The sequence below is a fragment of the Orycteropus afer genome, unplaced genomic scaffold (genome assembly GCF_000298275.1).
Source record: "Orycteropus afer afer isolate SDZICR_OR568_19922 unplaced genomic scaffold, OryAfe1.0 scaffold00199, whole genome shotgun sequence".
In the NCBI taxonomy this organism is placed as follows: domain Eukaryota; kingdom Metazoa; phylum Chordata; class Mammalia; order Tubulidentata; family Orycteropodidae; genus Orycteropus; species Orycteropus afer.
In genome coordinates, this window is record NW_006921786.1 from 4,436,213 (window position 1) to 4,455,833 (window position 19,621).

Here is a 19,621-nt window from a genome sequence, read left to right on the forward strand (position 1 = left end):
TATATATATACTAATCATACTACACTTAATGAATTTTCACTAGCACACTTGCATAAACCAGAGAAAAGAATAGAGAGCTCCCCAGAAGGTCCTTTCATGCCCCTGCAAATCATTAATATCCACCCTCACTTCTTGTCCCTGTTTCTCCTTTGCTCACCAAGACAGATCCCATTCCTTAGCTGGGCACATTCATACTTTAGATAGTCTGTTGCTGCTGCATCTCTTTCTCTGCCTAACTGGCCTGTTAGGAGCTCTATGTGACATGGCAAATGTCCAAACACTAGCTCTCCTGGGGTGCTGTTAGAATTCTTTGGAAGACCTTGCCCCTCCTTCTCCATTCCCTGATATTAGAGTTCTGGCTCTGGATTGATGTCTATTCTTCATCAGCTCCATTATGAAAGCCCTCTCACTTGGCAGGCGGCCTTCTTAGTGGGGTACTGGAAAGATGGCTCAAGCCCAGCTACATTCCACACTGTCCACTTGACCCATGGGAAACTTATGCATCTTGCCATGCCAAACAGTGAACTGAAGTCAGCTCCACGACCTCTTCCAAAGCTACCCCTGCCCTCCAGTTCTCTTTTCTCCTGTTTAGACAGACATGTGTACAGCTGAGAAAGTCCATTAAGGATAGAGATTCCAACTGGAGATTGAAATGCCAGTCCCCTTTCTTGCAGGCCCCTATCCTCACTGTAAGAGATTATCTTGAATTCTTTCCCCTTGGCTTGGCTTTGCAGAAAACAGGGGGAATCCACTGCTTTTCCTGAGAATGATGACAATCTATATCTATGTGTCTCCTCTCTCTTCTCATTCTCCTTTTAAAGAGGGGTAGGTGGGGCATTTAGGGAGCAAGGCTAATTTGGTTATTTCTCGGTAATCCCTAAGAGAAGTTTCCAATCGCTGTTGGTTCATTTTAGAGTGTATGATACTTAACACCTCTTTGTCCCCAGTTTTGGGTCCTGGCTGTTAATTCTGAGACAACGGGAAATATTCCATCTTATATCCTGCTACATAATGATCAGTGGAACACATGTATAGTGAACTTTCTTATTTATTTATTTATTATTGTGATTTGGCTGGAAGTCTGCAGAACAAATTCATTTTCCATACAGCAGTTCATACACATCTTGTTACATGACATTGACTGACATCCCTATGATGTATCAGCTCTCTTCCCACTTTCTCTCTGTAGTTCTCTCTTCTCTGTGTCCTTCTTTCCTATGCATTCCTGCCCTCTGAGCTATCTCCCTGTGCAAATACTGCCCTTCTGATCTCCCAAGATTGATTGTTCTAAAGAGTGTATCTACCTGGCATAAATATTCACCTTATATGTCTCTCTGTTGTTTGGCTGGAAGCCACAAGAGTTCATTTCCAAGCTTGAAGGGTAACTAGGCACCCTAGTCTTGGGGGTTTCACCAGGCTCTATCAGAACAGTAAGCCTGGCCTCTTTAATTATTTTTCTCACATTTTCTACCACTCTATCCAGGATCTCCTGCAATGATCCCTTGCCATGTGGTGGACAGTGGTAGCTGGGTACCATCTAGTTCTTCTGGTCTCATGGTCATATAAGCTGATGTTTGCATGGTCCATTAGTCCCTTGGACTAATTGTTTCTATGTGTCTTTAGTTTTTTTCATTCTTCTTTGTTCTGGAAAAGAAGAGACAAATTGTTGCATCTAGATGTCTGCTTGCAAGCTTTTAGGAGCATAGTTGCTACTCACCAAAATAGGATGTAGAACAATGTTTTTGTGTAGTATGTTTGTGTAATCAACTTTCATATTAGAAACTTAAGCAATACTTTTAATTGGCAGGAGGATTAGTGGCACTGTGGTTAAAGTATTGGGGTGCTAACCAAGAAGTTGGTGGTTCTAACTCACCAGCTGCTCTGTGGGAGAAAGATGAGGCAGCCTGATTCTGTAAAGATTTACAGCCTTGGAAACCCAATGGTGGCAGTTCTACTCTGCTTTTTGTAGGATCTCTATGAGTCAGAATGGACTAGATAACAGTGGGTTTGGTTTCATTAATTGGCACTCAGTGTCAGGATTCTCTAGTTATAAGCTACAGAACTTGACTGGCTGATTTAAATAAGTAAATTAAAAAAAATGTTGAATAGATATGAAGTAGCTCATGTGGAAATTTGTCCCAGGGTTCAGAAAGAATATAATGCCTCTGGTGGCATAAGGTCTGCTCCAGCATTTTCTATACTTGCTTGTCTTCACTGATGATGAGTCAGATTCCAAGAAGAAGAATCCCTGACTGGGGTGGGGAAGGACTCCAATTGACATTCCCATCAAGTCTGCATCCTGAAGGGAAGGGGAGATTCTCCAGAAGAAAATGAAGGGCAATTATTAAAAGAAGACATGAATTCTGTGTAGGCAAAAGTAAAATAAGATCACTGCAGATAGATCTGTAAATATAAAGAGCACAGATTAGGCTTGAAGAAAGCCATGTTTGAACTTCATCTCTGCCATTTATTGTTTAGGTCACAATCTCTATGAACTCCTGTATTATCATCTGTAATACAGAGGGAAGTATTAGTTAGCTACCTTACTACCAAGAAAGAAAATAAATAGATAAACCAAACTCACTGCTCACTGCCGTTGAGTCAGATCTGACTCACAACGACCCCTCCTTGGGTTTCTGAGGCGATATCTCTATGGAAGTAGATTGCCCAATCTTTCTTCTGAGGAGTGGCAGTATTGAAAAAAGTAACTGAGAGTACTGTACAAGTTAACAAAGCACTGTACTATTAATCTACCACCTATCTGTCAGTTTCTTGTACAGTGACACTTGCATGTTGCTATGACGCTAGAAGCTATGCCTCTGGTATTTTAAATGCCAGCATCATCATCCATAGTGGACAGGTTTCTGCAGAGCTTCCAGACTAAAAAAAATTAGGAAGAAAGGCCTGGTGATCTACTTCCAAAAATCAATCAGTGTAAACCATCTAGTGCACAACAGAATTTTGTCTTATTTAGTGCTGGAAGATGAGCCCCCTAGGTTGGCAAACACTCAAAGTATATATTAGCCACGACAAAGAGCTCTAGCATACCAAAAATTGTGACGATGGCACAGGCCTGAGCAACATTTTGTTCAGTTGCATGGGGTTGCCTTGAGTTGGAGCTAACTTGATGGCAACTAACAACAGCAAATACTACTAATATGACATGAGTACAAACTATGTCACTCTTTCTACTCCTGAGTCTCTACTATGTTGTAGATAGTGTGCATCTTTGTCACTGTGTATTGATGGCCTCCTACGAATTCATGCACTGATTTGATAGCTAATCATAAAAACTTTTAAAAGCCCCATGTAAATGCCAGTATATTCTAATTCAGATCAATTTTTAGGCCCTAAATCCCCAAATGGAGTGAATATGTGGTTCAGTTGTCAATACCTGCATCTCTGTTACTGTAAAAACACCTCATTTACCCAGGTCCTCTGTTTATCTAGAAAGGCACAGGAAATGAACCAAGAGGATTATGTGTTTTGCAGCATACAGAGTGCCAAGCAGATCTTATCTGACCTCTCACTGCCCCCATGAGCAGCCCTGAGCTGCTCCAGAATCTGTGTTGACAATAGTCCCAAGTGTTCAGCTGATGTGCCAAAACCTATTGAAGACTCTAAGCCTGGCCTGTGCCAGCAGCACCCTTTGAAGTCCTTGAAATCCAGGCACATCTGGGAGGGAAGAGGCCTAAAAGGTGCCTCATTTCTTATATGGGCTGGGTGGGCAGGGGTGGGGGTGGGATGGGGTGGGGGTTGGGGGCTCCTTGACCTTGGCAAAAGCCTTGTGCATTTTTGGAAAACTCCTTTGCTGATGGACAGGAAAGCATGTTCCCAACTTAACTTGGAGCTGTGTGTTTCCCACTGGGATTCAGGCCTGCTTCAGTGAGGGCAAATCACGTGTGTTTTTGCATGGAAGTTCAAGGAACTACTGTGAGACAACTGATCCTGAGAGAGTGAAAGGGTCACACACATACTTTTTTGCCTTTAAAAGACCCTTAGTTATTGGAAGGATGAGATAATCCTGAAAACAGAGTGTATTACTTATACTTATTTCCTGGCCCCATCTCCCATAATTAGGGATAAAACCAAAAAAAGAAACTCACGGCTGTCGAGTCGATTTCGACTCATAGCGACCCCTCCTTGGGTTTCCAAGGTGGTATCTCTACGGAAGAAGATTGCCCACTCTTCCTTTTGAGGTGTGATAGCAGAGGTGTTTTTCTAACTTGACTTAAGGATGTGAAATTAATTTCAGTTATAGAATGTCTTAAAGAAGTCAGAGCACACTTCAAAAAGTTAATCATGTAACTACTATATGACCTAGTGCTTCCACTCCTGGGAATATAGTGAAAAGAATTGAAAGCTGGAACATAAATAGTAACCTGTACACTGATATTCATTGCAACACTGTTCACAATAGCCAAAAGGTGGAAACAAACCCTGTGTGCAGCAACACATGAATAAATAAATGAAATGTAATATATCCATACAATAAAATATTACCCTGCCATAAAGAGAAATAAAGTTCTTATGCATGCTGTGACATGGATGAACCTTGAAAATATTAAGCTGAATGAAATAAGTCAGTCACAAAAGGACAAATATTGTATGATCCCATTTCTATGAGTAGGCATTGCACAGGGACCAAAGCTGTTAGTGGTTTTCAAGGGGAGGGGAGAAGGGGAAAGAGCGAGGCTTCGCTTAGGGCTATTGAGTTTCTGTTAATGGTGGCAGAATAATTTGGAAAAGAATAGCTGTGATGGTTGTGTGACATGATGAATGTAGCCAATGTCACTGAATTACACATGTGAAAAATGTTGAATTGGTTAATGTGTTGTCATATATATTTTTACTACAATAAAATAATAATAATGAAAGAGGAGTTCAGGTACAAATGTCATTGGTTCATGCTGTTGTAAAACAGCAGAACACTAAAGCAGGCAGAGAGACTTGGTATTATATGCCACTGCCTAAAACCTACTTCAAAACTTAGTGACTTAAAACAAGGACCATTCTATTATCTCTCGTGATTTGGTGGGTCAGGAGTCTGGACAGGGCTTGGCTGGGTGATTCTTTTATTCCAAGCGATATTCTCTGGGCCACTGGATAGTGTTTAGCTGATACTTGTCTGGTTCCAGGTGGCTGCACCTACACCACAGGCATGTTGGCAAGGTGGCTGTTATTCAGAAGGCAGTGATACTGTGCAAGTGTGGCCCCTCACAGCCCGGTCTCACCTCCTCAGAGGGATCACTCAAGATGGAACAAATCCCTCAGGAGCACTAAGCCTCTTTGGAGGGCTTAATAGAGTCACATCATGCCACTTCCTGGTGAGGCCTCATGTTATTGTTATGTGCTATAGAGTTGGACCTGACTCATAGTGACCCCTCCTTGGGTTTCTGAGGTGATATCACTACGGAAGTAGATTGCCCAACTTTTCTTCTGAGGAGTGGCTGGTGGGTTTGAACTGCTAGTCTTCTGGCTAGCAGTCAAGTGCCTTAGGCACTACGCTACCAGAGCTCCTGGTGAGGCCTCATAGTTCCATTGATATGTAGTCATAACACTCTCATTTTTACAGGTAAGGAAACCTAACCTTAGCGATGTTAAATAACTTTTCAGCATCATGTGGCTCAGGTAGATGTAAGTCTTGCATTATGGAATATGAGTGTGCTTGATGATTGTGCTTGATGGTCTTAGAGACCCACCCCTCTGGAAGTTGTTCCAGGGACCTACTGTTCCAGTGAGCACTCCAGGTCTGTTAAAAGAGTGCATCCATATTTCCTCCTCTGCCAAAGATGCTGTTGTGGATTGAATTGTGTCATCCCCAAAATGTTGTGGTGAAGTACTTCACCCCTGTCCCTGTGAATATGACCCTGTATGAAAAGAAGGGTTTTCTTTTGTTATGTTAATGGGTAGGGGGTCCTAAACTTGATCCCTTATGAGTGATGTCTTCCAAAAGGGAGTGGAGACACAGAAAGATATACACAAGGAGAAGACAGACACCATGTCACAATGGAGACAGATGAATGTACAAGCCCAGGAACACCAAGGATTGCAGGCAGCTACTAGAAGCTGAAAGAGATAAAGAAGGACCTCCCCCTAGAGCTGATGCTCTGAATTCACACTTCCAATCTGCAGAACTGTGAGAAAATAAATTTCTCTTCTTTACAGCCACCTACTTGTGGCTTGAACTATTATGACTTAAATTGTGTCCTTCTCAAAGTATGTGTTGGAATCCTGGTCCTTGTACCTATAAATATGATTCTGTTTAGGAATAGAGTTTTCTTTGTTATGTTAATTAGACCACATCCTTGTCACGTGGGTTCTAAAGCTAATCACTTCTGAGTTATAAAAAGAGCAGATTAGACAAAGACACACACACATACATGGGGTGGGAAGAGTAGGATGGGGAGGAAGATAGAGGTCATGTGAAGATCATGTACAAACCAAGGAACCAAGGAACACCCAAGACTACCTACAAGGAAGATATCAATATGGCCAAGACCATGATTAGGACTTTCAGCCTCCAGAACTGTGAGAAAATAAATTTTTATTTCTGAAAGCCATAACTAGTGGTATTTTTTTTTTTTTTTATGGCAGTACTACAAATCTACGACAGATGCCTATAGCTGAGTTCACCAGGCCTTTCTTCCTAGTTTGTCTTAGTCTGGAACCTCCGTAGAAATCTGTCCATCATGGGTGATCCTGTTGGTATTTGAAATACTGGTGGTAGAGCTTATAGCATCATAGCAACACACCAGCACCACTGACAGATGGGTGGTGGTATCTAAAACAACCTCATCTAAATTCTTCCACTGGAGGGGTCTGGGCCAGGGGTGTAGGTGACAGTGACTTTTCTGGCTTTGACTAGGAAATTCTTCTATACATGTGGGGATGGCGGTGAAAGGAAAGAGTGCTCCCAAATGCTGTCTAGTGTCTTTGCCTTCCAGAAACTCATGCTGACAGTGTAGGATCTACAACCTCTGTCTGCAGTATCCCTAGCTTGTCTGTAGCTTGTCTGTAGCAGACCTGGAGGAATGAGTGCAATGCTTTTCTTCAGTTTTTTAAACCACCAGCCATGAGATAACATGTTTTGTTATTTTTCAATTGTGATTACTGAAGTCAGCTTCAAAACTCATTTAAAGACAACTCCCCACCTCCCCTCCCCCCAAAAAACCCCCTCACTGCCATCAAGTTGATTGTGACTCAGAGGGACCCTATAGGACAGAGTAAAATTGCCCCATAGGGTTTCCAAGGCTGTAAACCTTTACAGAACCAGACTGTCTCGTCTCATCTTTCTCCCATGGAGTGGATGGTGTATTCAAACCACTGAGCTTTTGGTAAGCAGCTGAATGCTTCAACTACTGTGTCATCAGAGCTTCTTTCATTTAAAGAAGTAGGTTAAAATGTGCGATTTTGTGTTGAGGGTTCAGTGTCTTTCAGAAACTAATTTTGAGAAAATCTGCTTGAGGCAGATTTGAGCTCAAACTGTTGCTTGGCTTCATGAAATCACTACGTGATGTAAACCAGACAGCTGACAGCTGGAGGCAAAGAAGGGGCCCAGCTCTGTTTTTACTTATTCAACTTCCCTCCCTTCTCTCCACCTTCCTTTGCCTTCTCATCTCTCCACACACCTCACCATTCCCAGAAAAGTAGGAGAGTGCACGCGTTTGAGGTCCTATTATAAAGTTAGAACGCACAACTCTAGTCTATACCCACCAGCCACTCCTCAGAAGGAAGATGGGGCAATCTACTTCTGTAGTGATACTGCCTAGGAAACCCAAGGAAGGGTCGCTATGAGTCGGGTCTGACTCGATGGCACATAACAACAACAGTCTGTCCCTAAGCATGCAGACCTGATCCCTTCTGTCTGGCTCACATTCAGCTGATTATTCTCTCTGATGTGCGGCTGTGGGCATCTCATTACTCTGCTCCAAAGTATCTCTGTTGCATGTGGTGGGGAATCCATATTTCTTAGTGAGAATTCAATGTCCTCCACAATGCAGCTCTTGTTTACTTTTCTAGGTTCACGTCCCCCATTCAGGACATACCAGACAACTCATCTTCTAGAAATATTCTTCTCATGCCTGAAATTTTTAATTTTTACAAGCTTAACCATTTCTCAGAGCCATTTATAAATTTCTATCACCTTGGGGAATCTTTCCTTGAATCTTGCAGCCATAATGAATATAATCTTGTCTCTAAGTTCTCATGTTGTTGTTAGCTGCTGTCGAATTGAGTCCTGAATCATGGTAACCCCATGCACAACGGGATCAGACCAATATGATTTATAGAGGTTTTGCTGATTTTGGGTTGGATTGCCAGGCCTTTCTTCCTAATCTCTCCTAGTCTAGAAGCTCTGCTGAAAGCTGTTCAGTATCATGGCAACACACAAGCCTCCACTGACAGATGGATAGTGGCTGTGCATGAGACCCATGGGTCAGAAATCCAACCTGAGTCTCCTGCATGGAAGACAAGAATTCTCTCACTGAAACACCACTGCTCCTGTATTCTTACAGCAGCTTCTAAGAGTCTTTTTACATTGTAACAATCTGGCATATGGTTGGTGCTTGGCAAATACTAGTTGAGTCATGAATCAGTTATTTCTGTGGATGTCTAATGGAATACTGGAGTGCAAAGCCTTACTTGCCTTCAGGACCTCTTCTTACAAACACTGGTTGTTCAGTAATTGTGTGGTGGCTACTACATGTATTTCTAAAATTGCTTTATATTATTTTGAAAAATGTATAGTAACCGTTAGTTATGTTCATAAAGAGTCGTATTTTTGCTATTCAAAAGTGGACAATCCTTAGTTTATATATTTAGTGAATAGATGACCCTTTAACTCTCAGGCATAGATTCCCCAAACCCATTGCTGTCGAGTTGTTTCTTACTCATGGCAACCCTATGGAACAGGGTAGAACTGCCCCACAGGGCTTCCAAAGCTGTTAATCTTTTCGGAAGCAGACTGCTGCAATTTTCTCCCATGGAGTAGCTGGTGAATTTGAACCATTTACCTTTTGGTTAGCAGTTGAGCACTTCAGCCACTATGTCACCAGGGCTCCTAGGCACAGATTAATTTTAATGTGACTTTGGCATTTACCACCACTTGGTGGCAGTGTACCCCAATTACAAGTCCTTGCCTAAGAGGCTACTAGACCCTGATAAGTGTTAAAATTACAAACCAGAAGTTATGAAGTGACAGCCAATCACAATCTATTTCTAGATTCTATTTTCGTGACAGATTCTAGCATAGCACTATATACTTAAATACTTCTGAAAATCAGTCTCTTTGGGTATGTCACTCTTCTTCTGACGAACATCTTTTAATTTTCTTTTACTTATGGGTGAAAAATAGAGATGTAAAACCCTTGAGACAAGCCAGAAAATTAATCGTTAGCTAAAGCAGCCACAACAATACATTCCTACATTTTAGGGTTTCTTTTCATTGCAAAATTAAAATTTTTGTTAAGAAAGTTGTAAATGTTTAAGATAAGATGTTCACATGACTAGACAGGTTTAACTTCTCAATATGGTTTAAAAATCTGCACAGAAGCAAGAGTTCTATGTAAAAATTTTACTCCCTCAGAAAGTAACAAAAATATAGTTCTAAAAGCAACAAAGGGCACTTCTATCTCTGAAGTATCTGAGCCCACAAGTTCAGCAAATACAATTGGGGGTGCCATCTGCAGGGGGAGGTGGATAGGGATGTGGGAGGAAAAAGATTGATATTGAAATCTGGTTCTGGATGCAAGCCACATTTTCTAAACACACACATTTATTCTCATATATGTTTCCTTAGTCATGTAACTAAGATTGCGACTAGAGTAGATAAAGCTATGCTTTGCATTTGAGGGGTGTGTTAGAGATACAAAGAAAGAAAAAACTTAGAAATTCTAGGGATCTGGAGAATCTGAGACATAGATGAGCTACTGGACTGTTGAGAACTTGTCCTTGGGAAGGGTCGATATTCTGGGTGTCCCCTTTTATGTAAGACCCTTGCAACTGTAAAGGTAGGTAGATCTGCTTAATGAGACTTCATATGCAAATGTTATTTCTAGTCCTCTGGTAGCATAGTGACTAAGGCACTTGACTGCTAACCAGAAGGCTGGCGATTCAAACCCAGCAGCCACTCTTCAGAAGGAAGGTTGGGCAATCTACTTTCATAGTGATACTACCTCAGAAACCCAAAGAGGGGATGCTCTGAGTCAAGTCTGACTTGACGGGACATAACAACAACAACAGTGGGTGGTGCAAATGGTTAATACACTCAATTGCTAACCAAAACATTGGAGGTTAGAGCCTATTCAGAGGCACCTTGGAAAAAAGGTCTGGCAATCTACTTCTGAAAAATTAGCCATTGCAAACTTTATGGAGCCTAGTTCTACTCTGACACATATGGGAGGACCTGAACTGGAGTCAACTCAATGACAACTGATAAATTTCTGATCAAGGGACGTCTGCAAGTGGCATGGAAACTGGTAGTGTCAACATGTGAGTGTTGCAAGGATACCAAGAAGCTTGTTTTCTTCGCTCAAATGGCTCAAGACAGAATATAGAGAGAATATGGCTATATGTTTGCTACTTAGAGGAGCTTGAGTGCAGGAAACCCTCTGGATGACTTAGGTTATAATTAAGAGGACACCCTTGAATGCGGAAAAAATAAAATCTTGTAAGGGTAACATTTACCAAGATCACCATGTACCATCCAGAAGGACTGCTTTGGGCTCTGTATAATTTAGAATGAGTCTTTCTGAGTAACGGATCTTGCACTCAAAAAAAAAAAAAAAAAAAGAATAACATACAATATAAACTACTTTTCTTATAGAATCTCTGGTGTTAGCACCAAACTCTTAATTCTGTTATTGTTGTTAGTTACCATTCAGTTGGCTCTAATTCATGATGACATCATGTACAACAGAATGAAATTTTGTCTGGTTCTGTGTCATCTTCGTGATCATGTTTGAGTTCATTACTGCAGTTATCATGTAGTGCCTTTCAAGATAGAGGGCTCATCTTCCAGCACTGTATCAAAAAATACTTTGTTTGATCCAGAAGATTTTCATTGGTCTATTTTTGGAAGTAGATCTTTAGGCCTTTCTTTCCAGTCGATCTTATTCTGGTTGCATAGCTCCCAGCATCACGGCAACACACAAGCCACCACAGGATGACAAACTGACAGACAGATGATGGTTCTTAGTCAGATTACCTAGTCATTTCATTTAATTTCACTTGTGACAATCTCTGGTCAAATTCAGACAGCTAGTCAGTGATGCAACAAGCAATCAGAATGAGTTAATTATCACTGGTGACTGGAATGCAAAAATGGGAAACAAAGAAGAATCACCAGTAGTCGGAAAATTTGGCCTTGGTGACAGAAAGAATGCTAGAAATCGCATGGTAGAATTTTGCAAGAACAATGACTTATTCATTGCAAACACATTTTTTCAACAACATAAATGGCAGCTGTACATGTGGACTTCGACAGATGGAACACACAAGAATCAGATTGACTACATTTGTGGCAAAGGTGATGGAATAGTTCAATATCTTCAGCCAAACCCAGGCCAGGAGCTGATTGCGGAACAGACCATCAACTGCTCATACGCAAGTTCAACTTGAAGTTAAAGACAATTAAAACAAGTCCAAGAGAGCCAAAATATGATCTTGAATATATTCCTCCTGGATTTAGAGTCCATCTAAAGAGTAGATTTGATGCATTGAATATCAATGACCAAAATCAAGAAGAATTGTGGGAGGACATCACGAATATCATCCATGAAGAAAGCAAGAGGTCACTAAAAAGATGAGAAAAGAAGAGAAGACCAAAATGGATGACAGAAGAAACTCTGAAACTTGCCCTTAAGTGGAGAGTAGCTAAAGCAAATGGAAGAAATGACAAGATCAAAGAGCTGAACTGAAGATTTCAAAGAGCAACTTGAGAAGACAAAGCCAGTTACTATAATGAAATGTGCAAAGACTTGGAATTAGAAAACCAAAAGGGTAGAACACGCTCGGCATTTCTCAAGCTGAAAGAACTGAGGAAAAATTTAAGCCTCGACTTGCGACATTGAAAGATTCTATGGACAAAATATTGAATAATGCAGGAAACATTAAACAAAGATAGAAAGAATTCACAGAGTCACTGTACCAAAAAGAACTGGTCTATCTTAATCCATTTCAGGAGGTAGCATATGATCTAGAACCAATGTAACTGAAGGAGGAAGTTGAAGCTGCAATGAAGGAATTGGTGAAGAACAAGACTCCAGGAATTAACGGAATACCCATTGAGGTATTTCAACAAATGGATGCCCCACTGGAGGCACTCAGTTATGCCAAGAGATTTGGAAGACAGCTACCTGGCCAACTGACTGGAAGAGATCCATATTGGTACCCATTCCAAAGAAACGTGATCTCACAGAATGTGGAAATTATTGAACAATATCATTAATATCACACACAAGTATGATCTTACTGAAGATAATTCAATAACATTTGCAGCAGTATATTGACAGAGAACTTTCAGAGGTAGAAGCTGGATTCAGAAGAGGACATGGAACAAGGGATATCACTGCTGGTGTCAGATGGATCTTGGCTCAAAGCAAAGAATACCAGAAAGATGTTTACTTATGTTTTATTGACTATGCAAAGGCATTTGATTGTGTGAATCATGACAAATTATGGATAACGTTGAGAAGAATGGGAATTCCCAAACACTTGATTGTACTCATGAGGAACCTGTACCTTGACCAAGAGGCTGTTGTTCCAACAGAACAAGGGGTCATTGCATAGTTTAAAATCAAGAAGGGAGTGCATCAGGGTTGTATTCTTTCCCCTTCCTTATTCAATCTATATGCTGAGCAAATAATCTGAGTAGCTGGACTACATGAAGAAAAACATGGCATCAGGATTGGAGGAAGAATCAGTAACATCCTGTGATATGCTGATGACACAACTTTGCTTGCTGAAAGGGAGGATGACTTGCACTTACTGATGAAGATTGAAGAATACAGTCTGCAGTATGGATTGCATCTCAATATAAAGAAAACAAAAATCCTCACAACTGGACCGATAAGTAGCATCATGGTAAATGGAGAAAAGATTGAGGTTGTCAAAGAATTCACATTGCTTGATTCTACAATCAACGCCAATGGAAACAGCAGTCAGGACATTAGGTGACGTATAACACTGGGCAAGTCAGCTGCAAAGGAACTCTTTCAAGAGCTGAGGAGCAAGGATGTCTCCTAGTGGACTAAGGTGCACCTGACACAAGCCATGATATTTTCAATCACCTCATATGCATGTGAGAGCTGGACATTGAATAAGGAAGACTGAAGAAGAGTTGATACTTTTGAGTTGTGGTGCTGGTGAAGAATACTGAAAGTACCATGGACTGCTAAAAGAACTAACAGATCTGTCTTGGAGGAAATGCAGCTGGAATGCTCCTTGGAAGAGAGAATGGCCAGACTTAGTCTCACCTACTTTGGTCATGTTATCAGAAGGGACCATTCCCTAGAGAAGGATGTCATGCTTGGTAAGGTGGAGGGTTGACGAAAGAAGGGAAGACCTTCAATGAGATGGATTGATGCTGTGGCTTCGACGATGGCCTCAAGTATAGAAAGGATCATGGAGCTGGCACAGGATTGGGCGGTGTTTTGTTCTGCTGTGCATAGGGTCACTATGAGTTGGAAATGACTCAATGGCACCTAGCAACAGCAGTTAGTGATGGAGTTGGGATTCAAATGCCAGTATGTGTTTCACATTGGTTTCCCCAAAGTGATCAGGCTTTGGAGGACAGATAGGCCACAGAGTGAGGCGAACAAAGGTTTCTTGCATGTCCACCACATTGCTCAAGTCCAGTAGGTGCCATTCACATAGATGACCACAGAGCATACTTTAGTCTGGGAACAATGTCCTGGAGTCGAGGAGAATATACAAGTTCCATATTTAGATGTTAGAAATTATTTGACCAGAAACATAATAATATAGATGTTTACCTCTCTGGAGGTACTGAAGTGTTTCCTTGATCAGTGTCTTGATTTTAACTACTTACCTGAGTCCTAGAAGCATCACTGTTCGTGATTCTCCTGACCAGAATCTACAGTGGACATCCTTGTATGGGCAGGCATCCATAAAAAGAAAGTACTGATTGGTCAGAGAACAGGAGTATACTCTAGACCAAGGATAGATTCAGCACAGGATAATCTTGTGTAGAAACCAGTGACACAAAATACCTGCAATCCTTACAGAAAGAGTGGAAGACAGACACAGAGTAATCCCTCACAGACACTCAGACACTGTGGGAGAGAGAGCCAATGGATCTACTGTCTCAGGGCCATAATACTGGAGGACACCACAGACTCAAATGGCACAACAAAATACATAAAAGCCTTGCTCTTCATCCTACATTGATGAGTAGTGACTGGGGTCTTAAAAGCTTTCAAACAGCCATCTAAGTTGTACCTAATAGTTTCCTAGTGTTGGAAGTAAAGCAGAGTGCAAAAAACAAAAACAAAACAAAACAAAACAAAAAACAACACAAGGGCATTTGGAAGCAACCAGTCCTAGGACACAATGGCTCTCGAGACCAGAAGAACTAGATGGTGCCTGGCTACCAATGCCAACCATTCAGGAGAGGATCAAATTTGGAGATCCTGGATAGAGTGGGAGGGAAAACATGGAATAAAATCCAAAAACTCAATAATGACCAGAATTACTGTTTGGGTGGAGTCTGCTGAGAGCCCCAATACTATGGCCTTGGTCTGGAATACTATACTATGGCATTCTGGGTCTGGAATAAAACTCACTCCCAGAGGCTGGCTCTCAGCCCAATAGTTAACAAGATGTATATGCAGACTACTTAACCCAGGATGACGCACCCACATATGCTATGGAAATACATCCCTTGGAGCAATAGACCACGGGGCACCAGAGGGGCAACATTCACACAGAGGAAATGCAGGATAGACAGGAGTGCATAACTATGAGGGGCACAGGGGGAGGGTTACTGGGCAGGGAGGGGAGAAAACTGGGTTAGGGTTGAGCATGGTAAATGAGGAGAGTAACTAAATGTACACGTAACTTTGAATGTAAAACAAACTTTTAAAAGAGAAAAGAAAAAGAGAATATAGGCTTTAGAAGTAATTAATTTGGGCATGTTGTTGCTGTTAGTTGCTGTTGAGTCAACTCCAACCCATAGTTTCCCTATGTACAAGAGAACAAAATACTGATTATCCCCACAATCATTGCTATGTAAAAAATAAAAAAAAAGATAAAGTACTGATTGCTTATTATCTGCCAAGTACTTTCCATATATTGTCTCATTTAATTATCACAGTGAGTTTTTATCTAAACTCTCGTGCAGGTGAAGAAATTAAGTTTCAGAAAGACTAATGAGATACTATATAACCATGCCGGGCCTCAACTCCTTGACACTCTGGTTCCATAGCCCATCTCTAATAAATATTCTAGGCTGCACTGGTTCAATACGCATTTTGATATAAGGGAATGGGCATATTCTTGTCAGGTAGCACTTGACTAGAACAAGGGAAACTGCACATCAGGCTAGAAAAAGTGCCATAGAAAATTTGAACCACCCAAAACTGCGTAAAAATCTTCCCTTACTGGTTGTATGATCTTGGGCACATTGCTTTATGTCCCTGTGCCTGTTTTCTAATCTGTAAAGTACTGGTAATAGCAACTACCTCTTAAGATTATTGTGAGGAATAAATGAGATAATGTATGCAAAGTGTTTCGCAGAGTACCTAGAGTTTCTGTCAGTGGCTTTTGAGTTGGCCCCTGACTCATGGAGACTCCATGCACACAGAATGAAATGCTGTTGGGCCCTGTGCCAGCCCCATGATCAGTTGTGGATTGGACTGTTGTGATCCATACAGTTTTTATTGGCTGATTTTCTGAAGGAGATCACCAGTCCTTTCTTTCTAGTCCATCTTAGTTGGGAAGCTCCATTGAAATCCGGTCAGCATGATAGCAACAAGTAAGCTTCCACTGACAGATGGGATGTAGCTGTGCATGAGGTGCATTGACCAAGATTGAACCTGTGCTCTCGTGTGGAAGGGGAGAATTCTACCACTAAACTCCAAAGTGCTTACTGAAGGTGGTTGTTGTTGTTATGTGCCGTGGAGTCGGACAAGACTCATAGTGACCCCTCCTTGGGTTTCCCAGGCGGTATCACTATGGAAGTAGATTGCGGTTAGCTATTATTATTAACATTATCAATAAGTGGCAGTTACTAACATTTTAGCTATTGTGTTCAAGGGTAAGCAAGAAGTAAAGAAGGTGTAGTGGGTTGAATTGTAGCCCGTGGAAAGATATGTTCATGTCTTAACCCTCTGAATCTGTGAATGTGATTTTATTTGGCAAACGGTCTTTGTAGATGTAATTAAATTAAAGCTCTAGATAAGAAAACCATCTGGATTATCTGGGTGGGCCCTAAATCCAATAACAATATCTTCTTATAAGAGAAACAAGGAGGAGAAATACAAAGAGAAGAGGAGAAATGCAAAGAGAAGAGGAAATGGCTATATGATGATGGAGGCAGAGATTGGAGTAATGCAGCCATAAGCCAAGGGAATACCTGGGACCACCAGAAGATAGAAGAAGCAAGGAAGGATTCAGAAGGAGCATGACCCTGCCAATATCCCTAATTCCTACTTCTGGCCTCCAGAACTGTGAGAGAATAAATGTTTGTTGTTGTGAGTCATCCAGTTTGTGGTAATTTGTTGTAACAGTCCTAGGAACTACTATGAAAGATAAAAAGAAATAGATAATCAAAGTCAATAAAATTAAGATTACTGAATATTAGCTTTCATAATATTATAATAAAATTATCTCTTGAAATTTGACATGCAAACAAAGAGCCTCTTCAGGAAACTAATAGCTGAAGATCCCCAAAATCCAAAAGTGTTCCAAATACCACATTTGGGGAAGACACCTTTTGAATTCACTTGAGAAACTTCCTGAGGATTCTAGGGCCAACTTCTTCATCACTCCTGCCTCTGGACGAGGTGATGCATGGTTCTCAGATATTCTTCACCTTGTGGGCATCAGTTGTTGGACAGGCTACATGTATTTTCACTTAAATTGTTAGTTTGATGCATCAAAGTAAGATCTTTATCAGGGAGGGTGATAACAGTGACAGAAAGCTATCCTCAAGGTTTGGAGGTCATTTATTCATTTATTCCTTCATTCTATATATTGAGCATTTTTCTAGGTATTGCAAATAGAAAGGTGAAAAATCAGTCCCTGCCCTCAAGGAAATCATAGAAGAAAGAGGAGTCAAGATACTGATGTTAGTTGTTAGTTGCTGTCGAATTGACTCTTACTCATGGTGACACCATGTAAACAGAACAAAATATTGCCTGGTCCTGTGCCATCTTCACAAACATTGGTAGTTCAAGTCCACTGTTGGGGCCACTGTGTATTTTGAGTGCCTTTCAACCTAGGGAGCTCATCTCCTAGTACTCTGTTGGATAATGTTCTGTTGTGGCCCATAGGATTTCCATTGGCTGATTTTCAGAAGTAGATCACCAAGCCTTTCTTCATGGTCTGTCTTAGTCTAGAAGGTCTGCTAAAACCTGTACATCATGCTTTATTTGAAATACTGATGCCATAGCTTCCAGAATAAAAAAAACAAGCAAGCTACCATAGTACGACAAACTGACAGACTGGTTAGAGAAAGGATATAGATATGATGAAATAATTACAAAGAGTACAAAATCAGCAAAGATACTAAGTAAAGTGGCAGAATAAAATGGGAAGAATGACATATTTCCCACTACGTGGGGAAACATTGCATCTCGAACAATGTATGTACCAGGGGCTTTGTCTGTTGGCTTGAATTGTATCCTGGTCTTCATCCCCACAAGGACCCCTTGTCTGTTCACTCCAGAGGGAAGACTTCCCTTCTCTGCTTCAGTAGAGGCAAGAAACATGTACTCTGCCACAAGATCTGCCAACTTGGGTTCTCAGTTAGGACCAACTTCACCTGAAGCTCCTTAACCAGACCTTGGGTTTGCGGTAGTTTCTCACCTCAGTGTTGCAGATCTTGGATGGCACAATGCAGGGTGATTTGGGAAGGTCTGGGAAGAAAGGCTGGCTTCCTGGGCCTGGCAGGAGAGAGCCTAGAGAGCCATGCAATCAATGACTCTTCTGTGACTTAGTAGTGGCAGCAGCATTTTCCATATAAGGCTGACCCAGATTCTCTCTTCTTAGGCCAGATTGAGGCCTGAGTCCTCAACAGATGTCCAGCATGTTTAGGGAGCCTGTGGAAGCTGGATAATTTGAGCGAGAACCTCCAGGAGAGGAAATGCAAATTCCTGGTATTAAAAGTCCCCCACACTCTTATTTTCATGGGTTTTTCCATTCTTTTCTCCCATCAGCCTTCTATGAAGACCCTTCCACACTATCCATACAGACTTCTCTGTCCCCAAGTAAATACCATCTCTCCTGCTTTTCTTCCTGAAATTTGTTTCTTCCCCATTCCCCTATGTGTCCCACTTTTATTCGACTTCTAAGGTACTGTTGGGGTACCAAAATATTAACTCATCTGTTGTATATTTTCTGCTCTTCCTGATCTGAAATGATTTTTTACTTTCTGAGCTGAAATTTTTATTGCTTTGTTTGATGGTTTTATTTTCTTCTAAAAGAAACATTTTTCAGCCAACAAACTGAAACTAGGCCCTCAGGTATATGGGGGGAGGAATGCTCTAGGGCAAACCAAAACCAACTCACTGCTATCATAGAGTCCATTCTGACTCATTCCATTGGGTTTCTGAGGCTGTAAATCTTTTTTTTTTTTTTTAATTTTTATTGTGATTTGTGTGAAAGTTGACAGAGCAAATTCATTTTCTATATAGCAATTCACATACACTTTGTCTCATAATGTTGACTTCAATTTTCCACAATGCAACAGCTCTCCTTCCACTTCCTCCCCATAGTTATAAGGCTGTAAATCTTTATAAGAAGCATACTGCCTCATCTTCCTTCCATGGAGCAAGCTCATGGGTTTGAACCAGCAACCTTCTGGGTAGCAGTCAAATGCCTTAACCACTACACAACCAGGCTCCTTTTCTGCTGGAGGTTCACTCACTTCCTCTCATTTAAGTCTAGAAGCCCCAGCATGGCCTCAGACCTTGGCCATAATTATCAGGGGACCTGGATTTAACATCTTGGGGCTAGCAGACTCTAAGACTGTGTGATTGGAGGCTGGATACTACAGCCCTTGTTCTACTCAGATGTTTGCAGTATAATTATAGTTTATTGTTGTTAGCTACAGTAGATTTGAGTCAGCCCCAGGGTTACAGGTGAGGAGAGACAATGCAGGGACGCCCAAAGTAGCAGGCGGGAAGAGCAGGAGAAAGGGGATTAAAAGCCAGGAAGTCAGAGAGAAGAGCAATCAGCCGAAGGGATTAGGTGAGGAGACAAACTCAGCCCACCCAGAGTAGCAGGCTGGAAGAGCAGGAGAAAGGGGATAAAAGCCAGGAACCTGGACAGAAGAGCAGTCAGCCCCAGGGTTACAGGTGAGGAGAAACAACTCAGGGACGCCCAAAGCACCAGGCCAGAAAAGCAGGAGAAAGGGAATTAAAAGCCAGGAAGCCAGAGA